This window comes from Papio anubis, chromosome 2 (assembly GCF_008728515.1).
Source record: "Papio anubis isolate 15944 chromosome 2, Panubis1.0, whole genome shotgun sequence".
Classification (NCBI taxonomy): domain Eukaryota; kingdom Metazoa; phylum Chordata; class Mammalia; order Primates; family Cercopithecidae; genus Papio; species Papio anubis.
In genome coordinates this window covers 38,422,053-38,447,118 of record NC_044977.1, presented here as the reverse complement: position 1 = coordinate 38,447,118, position 25,066 = coordinate 38,422,053, and the positions used below count along the sequence as shown (strand labels likewise).

Sequence of the window (25,066 nt, the reverse complement as noted above, 5' to 3'; positions counted from 1 at the left end):
CATATTAACTGAACATGTATTATGAATTCTATTTTGAGAGGAAGAAGACAGGTTAGAGATAAAGGTGCTTCCATTCTATAAAGGCAGAAAAGACAATTTTTTAAAATACAAGGGAGAATATGATTAACATGAAAGGAATACAATTGGAATCCAGAGATTAAGGAACTTCAGAGTACCATTTTTGACTGCCTTTCTAGAATAAATAGTATATAAATAAGGCTTTGAAATACTTCAGTGGGCAGATACAGGGCAGGACATTCCAGATTGAGAAAACATCACTAAGAAAGAAGGCAATAGGAAAGGGTGAGATGAGTTTGGGGAATAGTGAGGAACTCCATTTGCTGGAACATAGGGTTCACGTAGGTCAGTAAAAGATATCAGTGTAAAAAAATAGGACTTTGAAAACTAAAGTCAAGCTATAGGAAGATTAAGGAGGGCCCAGTGTGTGAGGTGAATTTGTAGGAAGAGAGTAGGTAGTGGCAGGGAGGCAGCAATTATTTAGAAAGTCACGAATAGGAGGAGAAGAGAGAGAACGATGGATAGGGAGAGAAGGATGGATAGGAGATATCTTGCAAAGCCAGAGCATGAGTTAGTCAGACTGGTTCAGTCATCTGGGAGATGTGTGTTGCCAGTGGTAGGATCCTGGCAAAGTGAATGCTCCACCTAGCACTCTGGCTTTCTGGGAGGCAGTTCCTCAGCACATCTACGTTCAGAGCTGAACTCTTTCCTTCGAACATGAACTCTTTGAAACTGGCCTGCACTACAATGGATTGCTTCTCAGAGCAATCTCTTAAAACTGGGTATCTGCCAACTTTAAATGGAGCTCAGACCTTAAAAGGCTCCAGGTTACAGCAAAGGTTGTACCCATGTTGTCTGCATTGAGTTTAATGTACCCTGAGAGCCCTTCCAGCTCTGTGGATGAGATGGCACAAAATCAATACAGGGTTCCGCCTGTATTCTAAACTATGAACCAAGTGGGGAGATACGAGCTTCGTAACCCCAAATGTCCTAATTACCTGCATTGACTTGCTAGGCAGTTGCAGGTTATTTACTTATTGAAACCTTCATTTCAGATGGAGAAGACCATTCGAAGACAGTGAAATATTTCACAGTAGGTCTGTTTAGGGATCCTGACTCAGCCTGATTCCTATGGAAAATTCTGCGTGTTAGGCTTTTAGTGAAACAAATCAGTTGCGCCAGCCTCTGTCATCTTTTCAACAGCTGTTTTTGCTTCCAAAGTAGATTTTTCAGAATGCCTAATGAAGAGCTCAGGTAAAAATTATGGGGTTGTGTGACTATTCTTGATTTTCTCCCAGCTTATTTTTCATTTTGTTTTCACCTTCAGGGTAGGCCTACTGATCTCCCAGAGCATAGAAGTAAGAGAACTTCCCCTACCTTTGTCTCCCAAGAGTGCTGGCTGAGCTAGGCTTCTACCTGATCATAATGGAGAATAGCTCAGCTGTCACTGCCAACTGCTCTGGCTGACAGGGAATGAAAATTCAAAGACAATTCTGAAAACAGCAAAGAGGGTTGTAGAAGGTTCTCAGTGGCAGGAGCTCTTTCTTCAGGAGAAATGAAGGGACCACTCCTTTAACAGGGGCTGTAAAATATGTCCCAACTCCCATATTTTTGTTTTTCCTGCTGTCTCTGCAAAATAGGATTGCACAGGAGCTTATAATGTGAAAGGAGGAAGCCAGTGACTTTCCAGTGTCCCAGGGGAAATGGCAAAAGTTTTCTTTCTCTTCTCAAATCTGGGTAATCCTCAAATAACCTTAGCTTTATGAAGTACTTATAATGCACAAGTTATCTGGTATGTAACAAACTATTCCCCATGCAAAACAAAGGAACACGGACTTCAGTGCAGAGTGAGGAACTTTACAATATGATAAATCTTTTAATGGTGATGGTTGTTATGATGAGTTAATGAGGGAGGTAGGGAATCCTGAAAACGTCTTTACTCAAGCATCTTAGATAAAAAGCCATCTTAATATCCATTTCCTGAAATTCAAGGATATATACCATGGTTAGCAAACTATGGCATAAAAAGGCAGCCTCGGGCCAGCCACCTTTTCTCATGTGTGTATAGTAAAAAGTTGTAATAGAACATAGCCATGTCCATATCTACATATAGTCCATAGCTGCTTTTGTGCTACAATGGCAGAGTTGGACAGTTGCAACAGGGAACTTATGGTTCACAAGTCCAGTATGTACAAGAGTATGGTCCTCCGGTAATAATAACTTGCTCTGTATAATACTTTATCACTATCTAAGGACTTTCTTGTCCATTATCTCACTTGGCATCTACACCAACTCTATGAGATAGGCAGAGAAAATATCATTCTTATTTCACAGCTAAGGAAACTAAGCCCCTAAGGGATAACTTCGCACTATCTGGGTACTAACTAGTGAAGAACCAGTGATGTCTAGAGAAGACCTTTAGGGGCCATAAAAATTGAAGAGATAATGGTCCATTATGATAGGTGGGACTATTCAGCCCCATTCTTCACTCCTTCCTATATCTACAGCCTTTGTCATGTAACTTGACAGTTTGTCTCTCAAAAGGTGAAGTGTACTGTCCTATCTCTTGAATTTGGGCTTGGCATTTTGACTTGCTTTGTCCAATGAGATGTTAGTAGGGACAATTCTAGCAAGGACTTGAACTGTGCTTGTGCACTGCAGCATGCCCTCTCTTCCATGTCTGTCAGTGCCAAGAGTAGAATATTCAGTATAGGAAGCTGCAGTACAGTTCTCTGGGTAGCTTTGAATCAACTCATATCTCTTCCCTGAGCTAGATTGATGGTTCAAACCAGAGAAAAGTGTAGCACCTGGCTGTCTCTCAGTCCTATTCTAAGAAGTAGAGCTGTTCCACCCACCCTAACCTGAAGCAGAGCTTCTTAACTGAGTCTAGCCTAGATGAGACAAAACCCGATGGACCTATAGGTCACTGATGTTTTAAATCACTGAGTTTTGAGCTGGTTTGTTACACGGTATTTTTGTAGCAATGCTAACTGTTCCAGAGCACACTGAACTCTAGCACAAGTATAAGAAACTATTCTAGTTTCTTCACTGTGCACTGATTACCAACTTGTCTGAGCCCAGTGAGACAGAGCACACTCATATGCAGTAAGTAGATGAGGTGGATTTTCACTTACAGATAGGCAACAAGGGGCAACAGAAGCCCAGGATTCATTGTGAGCCAGTCCCTCAAGGTTCAGAAAGCTTCCTGGGGTGGATAGAGTCTCATCTGCACATGTCTCACTTGCACCACAGATGAGGGGCCCTCAAAAGGTAGCCTGCCCTGGGTTACATACCTTGGGGTCACATGACACACCTGGCTAAAGCTTGAAGGACATCCTGTTATTGCGGGGGAGGGGTGACTGGAACAGAGCCCAACCTGTTCCAGCCAGTTTCCCCTGCTGATTTTATCTTTTTAAAAATAGCAAATATTATTAATCAGTCTACCAAACACATTCTCGTTTGTTTCCCTGTTTTGCTGGGTACTTGTTGCTCACTGAAGTCTGCCATTTGGATCATATAGTAGTGCTCCATTGTCCACTCTCCTAGCATGAATGAGAGATTTAACAGCTCTGATTACACAAAGTCTTGAGAAAAGGCTCCTATGGCAACCACAAGCCCCTCAAAAGCTGTATTATGGCTGCTCCAGTCTCCAGTTGATTTTCAGGAAACATCCACTCACTTGTCCTCTTATTAAGGACCTGCTATTTTTCAGAACAGAGGCAGAAAGACTACTTGGACACCTCCCTTCTAAAAGCAAATTCCTTTCTGGACTGGACATTTTGTATTAGTGTTATCCCTTTTATTTGTTTCAATGGAGCCTAGCAGACCAGAGGATGCAGAAATCCCCCTTTTGTTTCCCTCCCTACCCTTCACCCCTTTCTGTTCTTGTTTACTTTTTATCCCACAGCTTATAACTATCCAAGGCTTAAAAGAAGGGTTTTCTTGGCATGAAGTCAATTCAGACAGTAAGTGCATCATCTTGGAGAGTAATCAGGAAGGACTGGAGGCTTTGGAACCTCTGAGAAGCAGAAGAAAAAGCCGCTCACCCCTCCCTCTCCCGCAAGCCCCTCCTTCCTCTCCTGGGATACTGTAGAGCCAGACTCATTCATCAACATGTCTTTCTCTCTTTAAAAAACAACTCAACAAAACAGGAGAGGACTTTAGAAAGCCTTTGTAAAAGGCTTAAAGAAACAGGCTCTTTTTATTCCAGTCTACGCTCTTGAAACCAAGAACCTGTCTACACACTTAATTATCTAGATAATTGAGGTCCAAACCACATTCTGACCTGACATATTCAAATAACATTAAGTCAAAATATTTGGGAGTGAAGGAGTTTTAAAAAGTCTTCCTTTCTTTGAGGGGACCACATTAGCCTACTAGTGGTGCCCCCAAGACTCAGCTGTGGAAACTTACCTAGCTTTAGTTATCCAAGGTAGGAGGGTCATGGTTTTACTCTTGAATAAAGTAAAGTGGTTAAGGAGAGAAAGTCTTCTCTTGGCTGTTTGTAAACCAAAGCCAATTCAGAAGATTTTGGCAAGGGATTCCCATCAGTCCCAACTCTGACCCATTTCTTACCTGCTAGCTTCTGTATAATCCACAGAATTTAGAATCAGGACAACAATCTTTGGATATACCTGATTTTTTGTTTTCTTCTTCCTCAAAAAGTAGGGGATCATGCAGGCTTTTTTCTCTTGTCCTTTGTGTTTATCCATGTTGAGTCCTCTTAACATGGAACCTCTGAAGCTGCATGCATTCTGGAAACAGTAATTTCTTTGCCGCTGATAGCAAGGAAAGTTGTGTGGCTATCATCTTTATCAGTTGTGTGGCTGCTGCTGCTGCTGCTGGTGGTAGGGTAGAGCAGGTTTCTCACTGTTGATTAAGGGGAGCTTTGCAGGTCACAATGGGGGGGCTAGAGGAAGGGATTAGATGTGGCATAATAGGTAGTCTGTGCAGTCACCAAAACTTCTACAGCTGAGGACTAGCTCAAGGAAAATGAGGTTTGAGATAATTCCCCACAGTGGTACTCAAGATGGATTGGAACAAGAGAGACTAAGGCAGACAGGATGGCTGGGGTCAGTTACTACAATTTAGGCCAATGTTTCTCAGGGTGAATTTCAGGTAATGCTATAATCACAGGGGTTCCATGATCAAACCTTTTATCTCACCCTTGGAAATTCATGATGCACAGGAGCACATTAAAATCTCTGGGAGGTTCTGCAGCAAAGACTTTAACACAATGTTTCCCAAACATATTTGACTATAGAAACATTCCTGTACGTAGCACCTATTACCTATGTGTGGTGTCAGGTCTTCACAGAGAAATGGGAGAAAGGGATGGCCGCCAAGGGGTGAAGGTGCATAGTTCCGAGGTCGAAATACCTCCCTGGTAAACTATAGTTGCTATTGCCATGGGGGGTAAAATGAGTAATAATGTGAGATAATGATGTTAATTTATTCCACTATTGTAGCCATTTTACTATTTATATGTATCTTGTAACATGCTGTATACCTTAAATATATGCAATACAAGTTATTAAAAATAAATTAATAAATACCTCTCTGGTTTCAAGTCTGGGAAGAAAGGGTGCGGGTCACATACTGGCAATAATAGGGGAAATCGGGATGGTGAAGGTATTGTCAATTTTTGACACACTAGAGTTTGATCGGGACGCGAGTGACTGAATATGTTCCACATTTCAGTCTTTTATATCCACTCCATTAGTCCAAATTAAAAATAACAAACCAGGGCCCAGGCCCAATTTATTCAGAGGTTCATAATGTTGCTTGGACAGGAAAGACTCCCTATGGAATATTTTAATTGGCTCAGCCAAAATTTCTACTCTACTATATTTTATTCCATTTCCAATTTAGTAGTCTGACAGAATCATGGTAAGTCAAATATTATAATTAAAAAAGAGAGAGAGGATTGCCAATTTTCTCCTCAGCTGGGACAGATAAGATACTAGATTTTTTTTACTTCAACTAGGAAAGCTTTACTAACCCACTCCCAGAGGCCTTTGGGTCATGCCTGCCTGGGGCAGATTCACACACTGGCACCTAGCATGTGCCCCCGCATTATTCTCATCACTGCTGTTCGTAGTTAGCAGAACCTGCCAGAAAACATGGCAGAGTTGTACAGACATTGTCCACTTCACGCTTAATTTTTTCCCACCCCAGGGAGGGTCCTTCTTGCTGCCCCACAATTCTTTATTATTTCTGTTTGGGCCATTCCAGATTTCCCCTCACACTCCAGCCCTCCTCTAACAAGTGGTCTCACCATCTCCTCCACCGAGAAGACCAAGCAAATCAAACATAAAGTCCCCATAACTACTTGGATCCCTTTCTTCACATTTACTTGCCTCTACAAACACATTTTAATTTTTCCCTCTAAGCCTCTCTCTAGTAACTTGAGTTTCTGCCTCTTCATGCAGTCCTTCCCTGGTGCTGTGTTATAGGCCAGCTTCCTCCTGTGTGACCTTGGGTAAGTCACTTCACCACTCTCAATCTCAGTTTTCAAAATAATGCCTCTCTTGAAGGATGATCTAAGAATTGAGTGGTGATAAAAACAAACATTCTGCCCTGTGTCTGACCCGTACATGATACTTAAGAAATAGCATTGCTATGCTTACTACTTACTACAGTTCCCTTTAACACAATCAACTTAATTATCAACTTAATTGGGGCATAATTTACATAAAATGAATGTACAATTTTGAGCGTAACATTTGATGAGGTTTTGTAATCTATGTACCCTGGCAACCACCACCCCAACCCAATCAAACAGAATATTTCCATCACTCCAGAGAAAACTTTCATGTCCATTTACAGTCGATTCCCTCCACCCCCTGCTCAAATAAACACCTGATCTGATCCTATCATTTTAGATTTACATTACATGTTCTAGAACTTCATATAATTGAAATTATTCAGTATGTACTTTTCATGTCTACTTTCTTTCGTCCAGCATAATTAAAAAAAAAATTCTTCCAGGCTGAATGTCACAGTAGTTCATTCTTTTTGTTGCTGAGAAGCATTTTATTGTATGAATGCATAGAATCTTTTTTTGTGTAAATACATACAATGTATTTATGCTTTCACCTTTGATGGACATTTGAGGTTTTTCTGCTTTTTGGCAATTGTCAATAAAGCTGTTATAAACAGTCATCTAAAAGAGTTTCCATGGACATATATACACATACAATATATATTTTTTTTTCTTGGAAAAATATTTAAGAATAGAATTACTGGGTCATATATTTTGTATATGTTTAATGTTTTAAGAAGTTGCTAAGCTGGTTTTCAAAGTGGCTGTGCCACTTTACACTCCAAACAGTAATGTATGAAAGTCCCGATTGTTCCATAACCATGTTACATTTAGCATTATCAGTTGTTAATTTTCTCCATTCAAATGACACAGTATTTCGCTGGGCTCTTAATTTGCATTTCCCTGGTGACCAGTGATGTTGAGCCTCTCTTCGTGTGCTTACTGGTCATTTGCATATCTTCTATTGAGAAGTGCCTGGTAATTTTTTTCTCCCATTTTTATAAATTGGCTTGCTTATCTTATTATTGAGTTAGAAGAATTTTCTTTACTATGTTGTGACATATTTTTTGGTAGATATTTGTATTGCAAATATTTTTTCCCAGTCTATGACTTACCTTTTCATCTCTTTTTTCAAGCCTTATTGAGGCATAACTGACAGATAAAAATTGTACATATTTAAGGTGTACAACTTGACGTTTTGAAAATTGTAAACCTTGTGAAATGATTATCACAATCAAACTAATTCACATTTCATCATCTCACATAGTTAACAGTTTCTTTATATCTTTTTTTTTATTGAAGAGAGGACACTTAAGTTCTACCCTCTTAGCAAATTTCAAGTGTGCCATCTATTATTGTTAACTACAGTCATGATGTTGTACATTAACTTTTCATTTCTTTGCGGTATCTTTGGAAAAACAGTTTTAAATTTTGATGCAGTCCAATTTAACTTTTTTTTTCTTTTCTGGTTGGTGATTTTAAGTATCCTATCTAAGAAATCTTTACCCGCCCCACAGTGTGAAGATTTGCTCATTTATTTTCTTCTAGAAATGATCTATTTTTATGTCTATGATCTGTTTCAATTTTAATTTAATATTTATTGAAAGGTAGGAGTTGAGTTTCACTTTTTCCCCATTTGGCTCTATTTGTTTGCATTTATTCCAACATCATTTGTTGAAAACACTGGCTTTTCCTTTGGTAACTTTATCAGAAATCAATTGATATGTGTGTGTGTCTGTGTGTATGTGTGTGCATGTGCATGTGTGCTATAGGTTCTACTGATGTTCCATGCTGGTACTATTCTATTTTGAAAACTGTAGTTTTACAGTAAGTTTCAGAATTAGATAGTATATGTTCTCTAATTTTGTTCTTTTTTTTCCCCGATATTATCTAGTCTATTCTAGGTCCTGTTTCTACACAAATTTTCAAATCAGCTTGCTATTTTCTGCCAAAATGTCTAACAGGACTTTGACTGGAATTGAATCTACCAATCAATTTGGAAACAGTGGACATCTTATTATTGAGTCACCTAATCCATGAATGTAGTATATATAAATCTCTATTTAAATTTTCTTTAATTTTTTTCGCAGAAATATTCTGTAATTTTCAGAATCAAGATTTTGTACATCTGTTGTTAAATGTATTCCTAAGAATTTCATTTTTTAGAGGCAGGACTGGATTGCAACTCCAGACAGAACACCACGCGGAGAACACCACGCGGAGGTTTGCATTGTGAGCTTTAGCCCCAGATTGACTATAAGAACAAACCGGCCATCGGGAAAGAACCACAGACCCTCTGAGGGAAGTGGACTGCTCCTGCAGGAACTGGGAGAGACCTCAAATACTGTGAGTGCCCCAACTGCTGAAGTGGGAAAGGGAGACCCTCCTCTCCTGAACACACACCCCAACTGGAGAAACTGAAGGTCTGTTTGTGGGAGAAGTTTTCGACTTTACCTGCAGCTGAGTCAATTTAGAGAGCCGAACAAAAGACAGGGGTAGGGCAGGCAGCGGAAAGGCCCTGAGAGCTCTCTTGGTCCCCAAGCACCCTATTCCTACCTGGCACCACAGGGATCCATCGGGAGGGCGGCAAGAGGAGCATGGGGTAAAACTCCACAGGGAGAAGGAAATCGCTAGTTGTAACAATTTGAACCTGTTGAGAAATCGCCTGGCTAGGACTCGGTGATGGGGCAGGGGCAGGGGCAGGGGCGGGGGCGGGGCGGGGCGGGGGGTGGGGGGCGCGGGTAGGGCGGGAATGCAAATCAGCTGTGCAGACTCCACAGGCGGATGGGAAGAACGCGGCTCTTTTGTTTTGCAGCTGGGAGACCGGTAGCCTGGGGTAAGTTTTTAAGCCTGTTTCACCCTCCACTTGGAAACAGATTCAGGGTTGTTGGGGTAGGGTTTGGTTGGAGTGATATTGACCCTTCACTTTGCATAGGAGCTGGGTGAGGCCTGTGACTGCCGGCTTTCCCCTACTTCCCTGACAACCTGCATGACTCAGCAGAGGCAGCCATAATGCTCCTAGGCACACAACTGCAGTGACCTGGGCATCTCACCCCCATCACCCGTAACAGCTGCAGCAAGACCCACCCAAGGAGAGTCTGAGATCAGACAGCCTAGCCCTGCCCCTACCTAATGGTCCTTCCCTACCCATCCTGGTAGCAGAAGACAAAAGACATATAATCTTGGGAGTTCTAGGGCCCGGCCCACTGCCAGTCCCTCTCCATATTACTACAACTGATGCTCTCTGGAAAGTGCCATCTCCTGGCAGGAGGCCAACCTGCACAAAAATAGAACATTAAACCACCAAAGCTAAGGACCCTCATGGAGTCCATTGTACCCCCTGCCACCTCCACCAGAACAGGTGCTGGTATCCACTGCTGAGAGACCATAGATGATTCACATCACAGGACCAGCCCAGAGCTGGGTGAACTCGCTGGTGGCTAGACCCAGAGGAGAGACAAAAATCATTGCAGTTCAGCTCCCAGGAAGCCACGTCCATAGGAAAAGGGGGAGAGTACTACATCAAGGGAACGTACTGTGAGACAAAAGAATCTGAACAATAGCCTTCAGCCGTAGATCTTCCCTCTGACAGAACCTACACAAACGAGAAGGAACCAGAAAACCATTCCTGGTAATATGACAAAACCATCCCTGATAATATGACAATACCATCCCTGGTAATATGATTCTCGAAAAATCACACTAATTTACCAGCAATGGATCCAAACCAAGAAAAAAATCCCTGATTTACCTGAAAAAGAATTCAGGAGGTTAGTTATTAAGCTAATCAGGGAGACACTGGAGAAAGGCGAAGCCCAGTACTAGGAAATCCAAATAATGGTACAAGAAGTGAAGGGAGAAATAGTCAAGAAAATAGATAGCTTAAGGAAAAAACAATCAAAAATTCAGGAAACTCTGGAGGCACTTTTAGAAATGTGAAATGTTCCCGAAAGTCTCAGCAATAGAATTGAAAAGGTAGAAGAAAGAAATTCAGAGCTTGAAGACAGGTCTTCAAATTAACCCAACCTAACAAAGACAAAGAAAAAAGAATAAGAACATATGAACAAAGCCTCCAAGAAGTCTGGGATTATGTTAAATGCCCAAACCTAAGAATAATCAGTGTTCTTGAGGAAGAAGAGAATTCTAAGTTTGGAAAGCATATTTGGGGGAATAATCAATGAAAACTTCCCTGGCCTTGCTAGAGACCTAGATATCCAAACCCAAGAAACACAGAGAACACCTGGGAAATTCATTGCAAAAAGATCATTGCCTGCACACATTGTCATCAGGTTATCCAAAGTTAAGACAAAGGAAAGAATCTTAAGAGCTGTGAGACAGAACAGTAAAACCTATCAGATTAACAGCAGATTTCTCAGCAGAAACCCTACAAGCCAGAAGGGATTGGTGACTTATCTTCACCTTCCTCAAACAAAACAGTTATCAGCCAAGAATTTTGTATCCAGCGAAACTAAGCATTATGAAGGAAAGATACAGTATTTTTCAGACAAAGAAATGCTGAGAGAATTCGCCATTACCAACCACCACTACAAGAACTGTTAAAAGGAGCTCTATAGCTCGAAACAAATCCTGGAAATACATCACAACAGAACCTCTTTAAAGCATATCACACAGGACTTATAAAAAAAAAATACAAGTTAAAAAGCAAAAACAGAAAACAAAAAAATCAAAGTACACAGGCAACAAAGAGCATGGCGAATCCAATGGTACCTCACATTTCAATACTAACATTGAATGTAAATGGCCTAAATGCTCTCTCTTACAGAATCACAGAATGGATAAGAACTCACCAACCAACTACCTCCTGCCTTTGGGAGTCTCACCTAACACATAAGAACACACATAAAGTAAAGTGGTGGAAAAAGACGTTTCATGCAAAGGGACACCAAAAGCGAGTAGGAGTAGCTATTCTTATATCAGACAAAACAAACTTTAAAGCAACAGCAGTAAAAAGAGATAAAAAGTGATATTATATACTGATAAAAGGCCTTGTCCAATAGGAAAATGTTACAGTCCTAAACATATATGCACCTAACACTGGAGCTCCCAAGTGTATAAAACAATTTTTAATGGACCTAAGAAATGAGATAGAGAGCAACACAATACTGGCGGGGGCTTTAATACGCCACTGATAGCACTAGACAGGTCATCAAGACAGAAAGTCAACAAAGAAAAAATGGATTTAAACTATACCCTGGAACAAACGGACTTAACAGATATATACCACACATTTCATCCAACAATCACATAATACATATTCTATTCAACATCACATGGAACTTTCTCCAGGATAGACCATATGATAAATCACAAAACAAGCCTTAATAAATTTAAGAAAATTGAAATTATAGCAAGCACTGTCTCAGAGCACAGTGGAAAAAAACTGGAAATCAACTCCAGTAGGAACCTTCAAAACCATGCAAATACATGGACATTAAATAACCTGCTTATGAATGAACATTGGGTCAAAAATAAAATGAAGATGGAAATTTAAAAATTATTCGAACTTAATGACAATAATGACACAATATATCCAAACCTCTGGGATACAGCAAAGGCAGCGCTGAGAGGAAAGTTCATAGCCCTGAACAACCACATCAAAAAGTCTGAAAGAGTGCAAACTGACATTCTAAGGTCGCTCCTCAAGCAATTAGAGAAACAGGAACAAACTAAACTCAAACCCAGTGGAAGAAAGGGAATAACCAAGATCAGAGTAAAACTAAATGAAATTAAAACAAACAAAAAAAAATACAAAAGATAAATGAAACCAAAAACTGATTCCTTGAAAAGATAAATAAAATTGATAGACCATTTGCAAGATTAATCAAGAAAAGAAGAGAGAAAATCCAAATAACCTCACTAAGAAATGAAACAGGAGATATTACAACTGACACCTCTGAAATATGAAAGATCATTCAAGGCTACTGTGAACACCTTTATGCACATAAACTAGAAAACCTAGAAGAAGTGGATAAATTCCTGGAAAAACACAACCCTCCTAGCTTAAATCAGGAAGAATTGGATATCCTGAATAGACCAATAACAAGCAGTGACATTGAAATGGTAATTTACAAATCACCAACAAATGTTTGGGCATGGTGGCTCATGCCTGTAATCCCACCACTTTGGGAGGCTGAGGCGGGTAGATCACAAGGTCAGGAGATCGAGACCATGGTGAAACCCCGTCTCTATTAAAAAATACAAAAAATTAGCCAGGTGCGGTGGCGGGTGCCTGTAGTCCAAGCTACTCGGGAGGCTGAGGCAGGAGAATGGCATGCACCAGGAAGGCGGAGCTTGCAGTGAGCCAAGATCACGCCACTGCACTCCAGCCTGGGTGACAGAGCGAGACTCCATCTCAAAAAACAAAAACAAAAACAAATTACCAACAAATAAAAGTAAAGGACCAGATGAATTCACAGCAGAATTTTACTAGACATTCAAGGAAGAATTGGTACCAATCCTTTTGACACTATTCCAAAACCCTGAGAAGGAAGGAACTCTCCCTAAATTATTCCATGAAGCCAGTATTGCCCTAATACCAAAACTAGGACAGGACATAACCAAAAAAGAAAACTGTATACCAAAATCTCTCATAAATTAGTTGCAAAACCTTAACAAAATGCTAGCTAACCGAATCCAATAACATAACAAAAAGATAATCCACCATGATAAGGTGGGTTTCAGTGATGGTTTAACATACACAAGTTAATGAATATGATACACCACATAAACAGAATTAAAAACAAAAAATTATATGATCATCTCAATAGATGCAGAAAAAGCATTTGACAAAATCCAGCATCTCTTCCTCTTAGCGAAATCGGCACACAAGGGACATACCTTGTGTGCCTCTTAGCGAAATCGGCACACAAAGCCATCTATGACAAACCCACAGCCAACATAATACTGAATGGGGAAAAGTTGAAAGCATTCCCTCTAAGAACTGGAACAAGACAAGGATGCCCACTCTCACTACTCCTCTTCAACATAGTACTGGAAGTCCTAGCCAGAGCAATCAGACAAGATAAGAAAATAAAGGGCATCCAAATTGTTAAAGAGAAATTCAAACTCTTACTGTTGGCTGACAATATGATCATTTACCTTGAAAACCCTAAAGAATCCTCCAGAAAGCTCATAGAACTGATAAAAGAATTCAGTAAAGTTTCCAGATACAAGACTGACAAACACAAATCAGTAGCTCTTCTATACACCAGCAGCAACCAAGCAGAGAATCACATCAAGAACTCAACCCCTTTTACAATAGCTGCCAACAAACAAACAAACAAACAAAAACTTAGGTTATACCTAACCAGGGAGTCAAAAGACCTCTACAAGGAAAACTGCAAAACAATGCTGAAAGAAATCACAGATGACACAAACAAATGGAAACACATCCCATGCTCCTGGATGAGTAGAATCAATATTGTGAAAATGACCATACTTCCAAAAGCAATCTACAAATTCAATACAATCTCCATCAAAATACCACCATCATTCTTCACAGAATTAGAAAAAACAATCATAAAATTCATATGGAACCAAAAAAGAGCCCACATAGCCAAAGCAAGACTAAGCAAAAAGAACAAATCTGGAGGCATCACGCTACCTGATTTCAAACTATACTATAAGGCCATAGTCACCAAAACAGCATGGTATGGGTATAAAAATACACACATAGACCAATGGAACAGAGTAGAGAACCCAGAAAGAAACCCAAATACTTACAGCCAACCGATCTTTGACAAAGCAAACAAAAACACAAAGTGGGGAAAGAACACCTTTTTCAACAAATGGTGCTGGGATAATTGGCTAGCCACATGTAGGAGAATGAAACTGGATCCTCATCTCTCACCTTACACAAAAAGCAACTCCAGATGGATTAAGGACTTACACGTAAGACCTGAAACTATAAAAATTCTAGAAGATAACATCAGAAAAACCCTGCTAGACATTGGCTTAGGTAAGGATTTCATGACCAAGAACTCAAAAGCAAATGCAGTAAAAACAAAGATAAATAGCTGGGACCTAATTAAAGTAAAGAGGTTTTGCATGGCAAAGGAACAGTTAGAAGAGTAAATAGAAAGCCCACAGAGTGTGAGACAATCTTCACAATCTATACATCTAACAAAGGACTAATATCCAGAATCTACAATGAACTCAAACAAATCAATAAGAAAAAAACAAACAATCTCATCAAAAAGTGGACTAAGGACAGTTCTCAAAAGAAGATATGCAAGTGGCCAAGAAACATATGAAAAAATTCTCAAGATCACTAATGATCAGGGAAATGCAAATCAAACCCACAATATGATACCACCTTACTCATGCAAGAATGGCCATAATAAAAAAACAAACCATAAAACAGTAGATACTGGTATAGATGCTGTGAACAGGGAACACTTCTACACTGCTGGTAGGAATGTAAACTACTACAGCCACAGTGGAAAAAAGTGTGAAGGTTCCTTAAAAAACTGAAAGTAGAACTACTATTTGATCCAACATTCCCACTACTGGGTATCTACCTAGAGGAAAAGAAATCATTATTGAAAAAAGATACTTGCACACGCATGTTTATAGCAGTACAATTCACAGTTGCAAAAATGTGGAACCAACCCAAATACCTGTCAATCAATGAGTGGATAAAGAAACCGTGAGATATATATATATGTGAAGGAATGAATTAACAGCATTTGCAGTGATCTGTATGAGGTTGGAGACTATTATTCTAAGTGAAGTAACTCAGGAATGGAAAACCAAACATTGTACATTTTCACTGATATGTGGGAGCTAAGCTATGAGGACACAAAGGCATAAGAATGATGGACTAGACTTTGGGGACATGAGGGGAAGAGTGGGAGAGGGGCGAGGGATGAAAGACTACAAATGTGGTGTAGTGTATGCAACTCAGGTGATGGGTGCAACAAAATCTCACAAATCACCACTAAAGAACTTACTCATGTAACCAAACACCACTTGTACCCCAATAGCTTATGGAGAAAAAAGAATTTCATATTTTATGATGCTATTACACATACTGTCTTTTGAAATTTTTAATTTCCAGTTGTTTTTTCTAGTATATAGAAATGAAATTAATTTTTGTTCATTGACTTTGTATCCTGTGACCATGCAAATTTTATTTATTGAGTCTAGGTATTTTTATGTGTAGAGTTCTTATGATTTCCCATGTAACTAGTCATGCTGTCTACAAATAAAAACAGATTTACTCCTTTTTCTTCCAATATTTACTCCTTTTAATTTTTTCTTGCATGTTACTGCTTCAGCCCCTAGAAGGATATTAAATAGAAGTTGTTAGAATGAATATACACCCCTTGCCCTAATATTTTAGTTGTATGTGTGTTAGAGCTACACCCTTATAAAACTGTTGCTTTTGCTTTAATCAGTAAGTTGTTTTAAAAAAATTAAGAAAATAAAATTTTCTCATATTTACTCACATACTTATTTTCATTTCTTCATTTTTCTGTAGGTATGGGTTCTCATCTAGTATCACTTCCATTTAATCTGTAGACTATTCTTTAGCATTTCTTGAATGCTAGTCTGTAGGCAACAGATCATCTCAGAGTTTCATTTAAAATAAAATGTCTTCATTTTATTCCCATCTTGAAAGGAAATATTTGCTGGCTGGATACAGAATTCTGGGCTGATTATTGTTTTTTATCTTTTTCTTTTAGCATTTGAAAGACATCATTCCTTATGGCTAATGGCTAGTGTATGTCCTTTCTGAAGGGTCAGCTGTCTGCTGAGTACTAATGAGGTGTTAACAGAATGCCAAGTCAGTCTAGATCTGGCTGGTCTAGAACTCTAATATTAGTTTCCTACTTCTGCTTGACTTCTAAGATATCTGTTCTGCTCTCAGCCCCATAGCAATTACTTTCTTGTAAGACTCCTGTAGTCTTTTCTTGCACAATAGCTGTTCAGTTCTTAGCCAAGGACTCACGGGTGGGGAGGCCCACATTAGGTTCTAGATCTCCCTTCTGCACAGGTACCTCCTATTGACTTTGGTGCCCTTCAGATTCCATCCTCTTCTGCATCTCCAAATTGATATGTAACTTAGCTTAGGCAGAGTGCTATATATACTGGACACCAGCTCCAGCTCCACCTGTTTTGGAAATTGTCCACAGGTGGAAAGCAGGGTGAGGTAGTAGGTGGTACACATGGTTCTTCTCACCTTGTGAGCTTCCCTTTTTTCCAAGGGCTAAAAATAATTTCTTTTAATATTTTCCTTAGTTTTGTAGCAATTTATGATGTGCTGGAGCCAGCTCATTTCAGCTTGTGAGAAGCAACTTTAAAAATTTTAGGAATATTGCCAGACAGTTTTAAAATCATTGGTAGATCGAAATCAACTGAACAGGGAATATGTATATCATGAAAAAAGGCAAATGTTACAAATCAAGACCTTTTTTTTTTTTAATTGAAGAACTGATTGTTAAACATTACCAGCACACCACTGTTTAATGATGGTAGGGCTGGTCAGGTACTAATTGTTCCATCATTGCTGGAAGATGAAGTTCCATTTTCTCTTAATTTACTTATTTCTTAATCTCTTTTCAATTTGACTTTAATTGCCTCCGATCTGCTATAAAAGACTATTTTATCTCTGAACTTTTCTGCAATTTTTTTGATGCTTCTTATAACTAGACCTATATTTGGTGATCTTTCTTTTGACCTTGGCTACTGTAAATATACATTAAAAATGGTATTTTTTTTCTATCTCACTAACTGTGCCTTCTGTGTTGTATTTAATGACTTCTTTTTTTCTGTTTTTTAAGTGTGGGTTCTATCATTCAGTTTCTCCTTCAGATAGTTGGATGGTGAAGGAAGGGGGTTCTGCCATGTAATGAAATTTGAGGTATGCTTTCTTGCCTCTTCACACACTTTTGTTGGTTTGGTGCACCTTTTGTGATTTTCTATTTTCAATTTACTCTGTCTACCTTTGTTCCACCCTACTCTACCTGCTGAAAAGATTTATGTCAATGACTCCTCTGATCCTCCACTGGAGATGAATTGAAAGACCTTAAGCTGAGAAATCAATGGAAATAGAGATGAGAACAAGAAGGGAAAGGGTTCTAAAGATATTTGTGTACCTGTCAATTTTGTCATCTCCATTCTCCTTTTGATCACTTGTGTCTTCTACAAATTCTATTGCACAATATATTCATATTGGATTTTGTCAATTGAAACCAAATTCTCAATTCTACTTTTAACACATCCTCTATAAGCCTTCTCTGACTACCCTTGCTCTGTAATATTCCATTTCTTCTGCATAACTAGTAATTTTCTAGTCTTTCCCAAACCAGACATGAAGTTATGTTATTCAATATCTTCAGTTCAACTAACGGCTACTTAAGTGCAGGTATCATTTTCTCTTTCTTTCTTTAGGTTTTTTTTTTTTTTTTTTCTTTTGCCCAGTGTCTAGTGATTTTTAGAAACTCAACCCATCCATGGTGATGGCTTGATTTCAGAATGCATTGAAATATAAATATTCTTAGCAGGAAACTCAATTTAATTTTTTTTCCTCTGCAAATTAACTTATCCTGTTGACTTGACACTACATCCTCAACACAATTCATGACTTCTTTTGGAAGAAAAAAGTTTAATTACTTAAATATCAATTCATGGATTTAGTAAAATGCTGAATCCAATACATTTATCTTAAGCAAAATAATTTGATGTGCTGTAGTTATTTATTATAGTTGATCAAATGTGTTTCATCTACCATGATGTGATTGGATGATTGTCATTAACCTTGAAGAATCTCTAGTATTTCTCTTCTAACTTGTTGTGGAGACTATAGGGTATCTAATAAAGCATCTGTGACTGCATTTCCTCTGGTTAGGATATTCCCCTTGCTCTCTATTCACTCTCTCTTCTTGGAACTTTCTCATGCTGGCTTGATTTATCTTCTTTATAACTTGTTTTCACATAACTGAGATTCTCACTCTCAATATAGCTGCTTGTGTAGAGTAATCAAGTATACTTGGCCTTCCATTGTAATACTGCTTACATGATGCAAGTAAGCTACTCAAGTAACAGGCACAGTCCATAAAACAAAATTACCATAAATTTTAAGACACAAGAATGACACATTAAAGACTGGTTTCATTATGAGACTTGTCAGAGAAGTCACAGAAGTTGAGGAGTATTTATACTACCTTCTAAAATATCTAGTCTGAAAGACATCAATTTACACATAAGGAAACAAAAGCTCAGGGAACTGGAAATGACCTGCCGTAGTTCATGTAGTTTGTTATTTTTAAAGCTGGAAACAGAATCCTGGTCTGATCCCTATTCAATAGCTGTCTCCACTATCACAAATATTTTAGGTTAATTTCTCCTCCTTCTCTTTTGTCCTATTTACCTGCCTTGGAAACCAAACAAATATTCCTTTTTCATTGTTTCTTGACTTCTCATGTTCTCCAGCTACTGCCCTATTTATCTGCTCCTCTTCACAGAAAAGAAATGCTACAGTAAATTGACTATCCTAGCCCCCTTATTTTCCTCATTTCTGGTTCTCTCTCCAATCTACTCTAATCTACCTTCATTGTACCCCATCTCTACCCCCAAGTTTCATATTAGTGTCACCAATTACCTCCACGTTGCCAAATTCTTGTCACTTCTCTCTTCACATTTTACTGAACTGCCAGCAGTATTCAATATGAAAGACTGTTGTCTTTTGGATTCCTTGAATCAATAAGCTCTGATTTTCCTTCTCCCCTTACAGAATGCCCTTTCTCATTTTTTTCTTGTCTTCTTTGTCCCTTAACTGATCTCTATATGTTAAAGTGTAATTCAACCAGTTGCCAAAATTTCAAAAAAGAAGCTATGAAAAGCACTGATTTGAAAATCTGACAAATATATTACAAAAAAATAGAATTACAGTCAAATGGACCTCATGAACATAGAAGAAAACGTTCTTAACAAAATATTAGGAAATAAAATACAAAAGCACATGAAATGGATAACACCAAATAGAGCTTATCTCTAGAATGTAAGTTTGGTTTAATATTAAAAATTTAATGTAGTTCATCATACTAATAGAATGAAGGAGAAAAGACATATGATTATCTTGACAGAAAAAGTTATTTTACAAAAATTCACATCCATTTATTTATTTATTTATTTTGAGACAGAGTCTCCCTCTGTCTCCCAGGCTGGACTGCAGTGGCCTGATCTCAGCTCACTGCAAGCTCCGCCTCCTGGGTTTACGCCATTCTCCTGCCTCAGCCTCCCGAGTAGCTGGGACTACAGGCGCCCACAGCCTCGCCCAGCTAGTTTTTTGTATTTTTTTTAGTAGAGACGGGGTTTCACGGTGTTAGCCAGGATGGTCTCGATCTCCTGACCTCGTGATCCACCCGTCTCAGCCTCCCAAAGTGCTGTGATTACAGGCTTGAGCCACCGTGCCCGGCTCACATCCATTTATTGATAAAAGCTCTTAGGACTCTAGGAATAGTAGGGTTTTCCTTATTTGGATAAAAGTCATCTATAGGCCAGGTGCAGTGGCTCATGCCTGTAATCCCAGCACTTTGACAGGTGGATCACCAGTCCAGGAGATCAAGACCATCCTGGACAACATGTTGAAACCCCGTCTCTACTAAAATACAAAAAATTCCCCAGGTGTGGTGGTGCACGCTTGTAGTCTCAGCTACTCAGCAGGCTGAGGCAGGGGAATCACTTGAACCCGGGAGGCAGAGATTGAAGTGAACTGAGACAGCACCACAGCACTCCAGCCTGGTGACAGAGTGAGACTCCGTCTAGGAAAAAAAAAAAAAAAAAAGTCATCTATGAAGAACAAGTAGCCAGTAGTTGACATCATTCCTAATGGTGAAATATTGAATGCTTTTTCCCAAAACCACAAGCAAGGCAAGGACGTCCACTTTCACTACTTCTATCAACATTTTATCAGAACTCTTAGCCAGGGCAATAACAAAAGACAAGTAAATAAAATACATACATATAAAAAATGAAGATATGTCTTTATTCAGATGACATGATTGTCAAGGTAGAAAAGTATGATCTACCTTCAAAAAAACCAGCTAGAGCTAATATGTGAATTTAGCAATGTCTTAAAATACAAGCTCAATATATAAGAATCAACTGCATTTCCCATATTTAACTGCATAAAAAAGAAAACAATTAAAAATAAATTCAAATTTTAATAGAGCAAAAAAGCATAACATAGGAATAAGTTTAGCAAAACCATGTAGGATTTCTACATCAAAAATCACTAAAAGAAAAATTAGAGAAATGGATTGAGAGATATACCATATATATTTATTAGAATATATACCACTGTTAATATGCTAATTCTCTTCCAAATAATTTATAGATTCAATGCTATCTCAATAACAATGCTACCAGGAATTTTAAAAAGAAATTAATAGGCTGATCTAACATTCTTATGGAAATGCACAAGAGCTAGAATGTCAAAAACAATCTTTAAGTAGAACAAATTTTGGGGACCAACCAGGCTTTAAGATTTGCTATTGAGCTATAGTAATCAAGAAAACATGGTATTAGTAAGAGTAGGTCAATGGAAGAGATTAAGAAGTCCAGAATTAGACCCATACTGATACAATTTTGTTTGATTTTCTACAGTCACCAATGCCATATAGTAGGGAAAAGAAAATATTTTCAAAAAAATGTGCTACAAAAACTGGATGTCTATACAGAAAATAAAATAAACCTTGATCTGCACCTCACAACAATAACTTGAGATAAATCTTAGACCTAAAGATAAAGACTAAAAGACTAAAGATTCTAGGAGACAGCACAGTGGAATGTCCTCAGGACTTTGAGACAAAGCAAAAGTTTTCTAGAAAGGACACAGAAAATTGTAACCATAAAAGAGATCATTGGCAATTTGGTATTATCAAAATTAAGTATTTCTGCTCATCAAAAGACACTATTAGTAAAATTGATAGGCAAACCATAGATCTGCATAAAATGTTCATAAAACATATATCTGACAAAGGATTGATATTCAGTATATATAAAGAAATTAGGCTACTCAATAATAAAACTACAACCCCATGTTACAAATAGGTAGTTAAATGGATACTTCACAAGGAAAATTATATAGATGACCAATAAATACATGAAAAAACACTCAACATTAGAATCATCAGGGAATGCAAATTAAAATCACAATGAGATATGCTAAACACCAAACAAAATGGCTAAAATTAAAATTATTGACAACACCAAGTGTTGGCAAGGATATGGAACAACTGCAAAGCTCATACATTGTTGGTTGGAATGTAACATGGTATTATTACCTTGTAAAAATGTCTGGCAATTTTCTAACAACAGATACCTATACTATGGCTCAGGAATTCTGCTTCTACCAAAGAGAAATAAAAACATGTCCATGAAATAATTATACAAGAATGTTCATATCAAGTTTATTCATAATAGGTAAAAGTGGAAACAGCTAAATTAATCCATCAGCAACCAAATGGCTAAACAAACCCAAGTATAGTCACATATGTAATGCTGCTTAACACAGAAAGGAAAAACCACTCATATGCACAACATGGGTAAATCTCAAAAATGTAGTAAAATTTAGTAAGAAATGCCTACCACAAAAGAGCATATACAGTATGACTACACTTATATAAGCTTCTAGAATATGCAAAACTAATCAATGTGGCAAAGAATTTAGAATACTGGTAGCCTCAGGAAAGAGGTGTGGGGATTTGCTGGGAAAGCACATGAGAAAACTTTCTAGATGATGATAACGTTTTATATCTTGATTAGAGTTAGGGCAGTGGTTATCAATTTTGCCTACCCCCCTCCCTCCACCCAGGTTATTTTTGATAAAGTATAGAGACAATTTAGAGGCCAGGAATGCTGCTAAACATTCTACTTTCCCCAAAGATAGCCCTTCACAACAAAGAATTATTTAGGGTTCAGATAATGTTGAGGTTTTAAAACCCTGAGTTAGGGTTACATATTTGCATGCATTTCTCAAAACTCTTTAACTTGAGCGTTTTTTGTTTTTGTTTTTGTGTTTAAGTCTATGAAAAGTTTCCTATAGAAAAAAAAGAACCAAAACAAAACACTGATTCTAGTTAATAATATGCATACTGTAGTAGGGAAATGGGGGTAATGTGGTCTTTCTTTCACTCAAAGAGCATCAAAAAATAACATGGATTGACACATGGATAGTGGGATGAAGAAATGAATAGCTATTTGATAAAATATATATAGTAAAATTTTAATTGTACAGTCAACATGATAAGTATATAAGTGTTCATTATTCAATTCTCTCTTTTCTGTAAGTTTGAAAATTTTCATAAGATGTCATCCTTGATTTCTTCTTTTAACTCACCCATCCATATTGTCTCCATCAGTATGTCCTGCCTACACTATCATCAAAACATATTTTTAACCAGTTCCCTTTTATCTATTTCTACTCAGTCTAAACTAACAACAAAACTACCAACAACCCTCTCAACAAGGCAATAGCAGTACCCTGCTAACTAGTCTCACTCTCTCTGCTGCCTCTCATGCTTCTTTGTAATGCATGCTTCACCCCAAAGCCAGAGCAATCTTCTTAAAACAGAGCTGATATGTAACACCCCCTGATTAAAATCTGAACTAGCAGTTTGCTGTCTTACTGCCTTACCATGCCCTGCAAGGGTCTCCTGGATCCAACATTTGCCTTCCTTTTGAACTCTTCTCTCTGTCACCTACTGTGTCACAATTATCTAGATAATCTAATCAACTTCTATTGATTGGACATATCACACTTTTTCCCACATCATGCATTTACTCTACCTGTTTCCACTGCATGTGATTGATATCTTTTTCCTGGCTCTTGACATGGACAGCTCTTTTTCAGGTTTCAATTAACATACTACTTCTTTTTCTATCTAAAATATATGCCTATCAATCCCTTTCCCACTGCCTGCTTTACTTCCTTCATAACAGCTACTTGATTTTATCTTGTTTATTTGTGTGTTCCAGTTAGATTTTAAAGTTCAGGATGGCAGGGACCTTATCTGTCATTACAATATCACCAGGCCCAGAGTAGTGTCTGACATGCTAAGTACAAAATAAATGTTTGCTTAATGAATGAATGGATGATATGTTTAGAAACTTGATAGGGTGACAGAGATTTTCATTTGTTCAGTGTCCTAGAAACAACCACATGCTGGAGAATGGAATTACATAAGGCGCTCTCTTAGATAAAGGAAGTGCCATGTAAGAGACTTACAGAAGAATATGAAACAGATGATCGATCATACAGCTCGTTCTGCAGGCATACATGCCTCTGGGCTCAGCACACTATTTTGATTTTCCATTGACTTGGCTCAGAAATAGAGGATTAGTTAAATGAATTATGGAATGTCTTTCTGAAGATGGAATCTTTGCACATTAGTAAAAATCATCTTGTAGAGAAATATTTACTGACACAAACAAAAGTTCATGATATATTGTCAACTGAAAAAAGTGGGCTTCAGGAAAATGTGCTCAGTAGTATCTCCAGACCACTAAGCACCTTGAACCACCTCTTACCTTTCTTAACAACACTCTTCCAATATTGTTAAGAGATTATTTTCCTGAGATCTTTGAAGGCAGGTACCTTTGGTAGCTCTTGGAATCAGAGGAACTGGGTGTTTTTGTAAGTCCTAAATATAGAAAGGCCTTGAAGTAGGTGTAACTCTTAGGATATTTACTTAATATTAATTGCCAGTAGCCTTCAAGGTACTAAGGAGATGGTGAAACTGATCAAGGCATTTATGTTGTGTTGTATTGTATTCTGTGCTGTGAAGGAGTTTAATTCTAGCTGGTTTCCAGAATGGACTCCTGTGATATAATGAGGGAGCTGGAGTGCTCCACCCTGAAAGCAATGTGGATGGAGTCATCTGCTATCTGAGTGTTCCTAAGTTTTTCACCCTTACCTTTAATATGTAAATTATGATAATCTGAGAATCCCTCCTGTGTGACTGCAAGAATCCATTCTGTGCTCAGCTCTCTCTGAGGTTCACTGGAGGAATACTACATCAGTTTCCTGAGGCTGCCATAACAAAGTACTACACTCTGTATGGCTTGAAGCACAAGGAATATTTATTGTCTTACAGGTCTGGAGGCCACAAGTCCAAAATCAAGATGTTGGGCAGATTGGCTTTTTCTGAGGGCTGCAAGGGAGAATCTTTTCCATGCCTCTCACGTAGCTTCTGACAGTCTCAGGTGTTCATTGATTTATACATGTCATTCTCTCTGTATCCTCACATCGTCTTCCTTCGGTGAACGTCTGTCACTGGGTCCAAATTTCCCTTTTTATAGGAACATGACTCACATTGTATTAAGGCTCAATAGGAGGTACTAATTGTATTAGGACTTAATTCTAACTTATTCACCTGTAAAGACACTGTTTTGGAATAAGGTTGCATTCATAGTTAGTATAGATTAAGACTTCCACTTTCTTTTTTGGGGGCAACACAATTCAACCCGTAACAAATG

General features: G+C 38.3%; 1 long non-coding RNA gene across 3 annotated transcripts in view; it reads left to right on the top strand.

Annotated features, from left to right (window-relative positions):
• The first annotated feature begins 5,047 nt into the window (after window positions 1-5,047).
• LOC110742185 overlaps window positions 5,048-25,066 on the top strand; it is a 75,619-nt gene continuing 55,600 nt past the window's right edge. The window contains exons 1-4 of one of the 3 annotated variants that reach the window (XR_002519615.2): window positions 5,056-5,136; window positions 8,457-8,604; window positions 8,729-8,908; window positions 9,378-9,398. This is a non-coding gene — a long non-coding RNA (uncharacterized LOC110742185). Of the gene's footprint in view, window positions 5,137-8,456; window positions 8,605-8,728; window positions 8,909-9,377; window positions 9,399-25,066 lie in introns of all 3 variants that reach the window. The other 2 variants (XR_002519613.2, XR_002519614.2) reach the window with 2 other exon arrangements.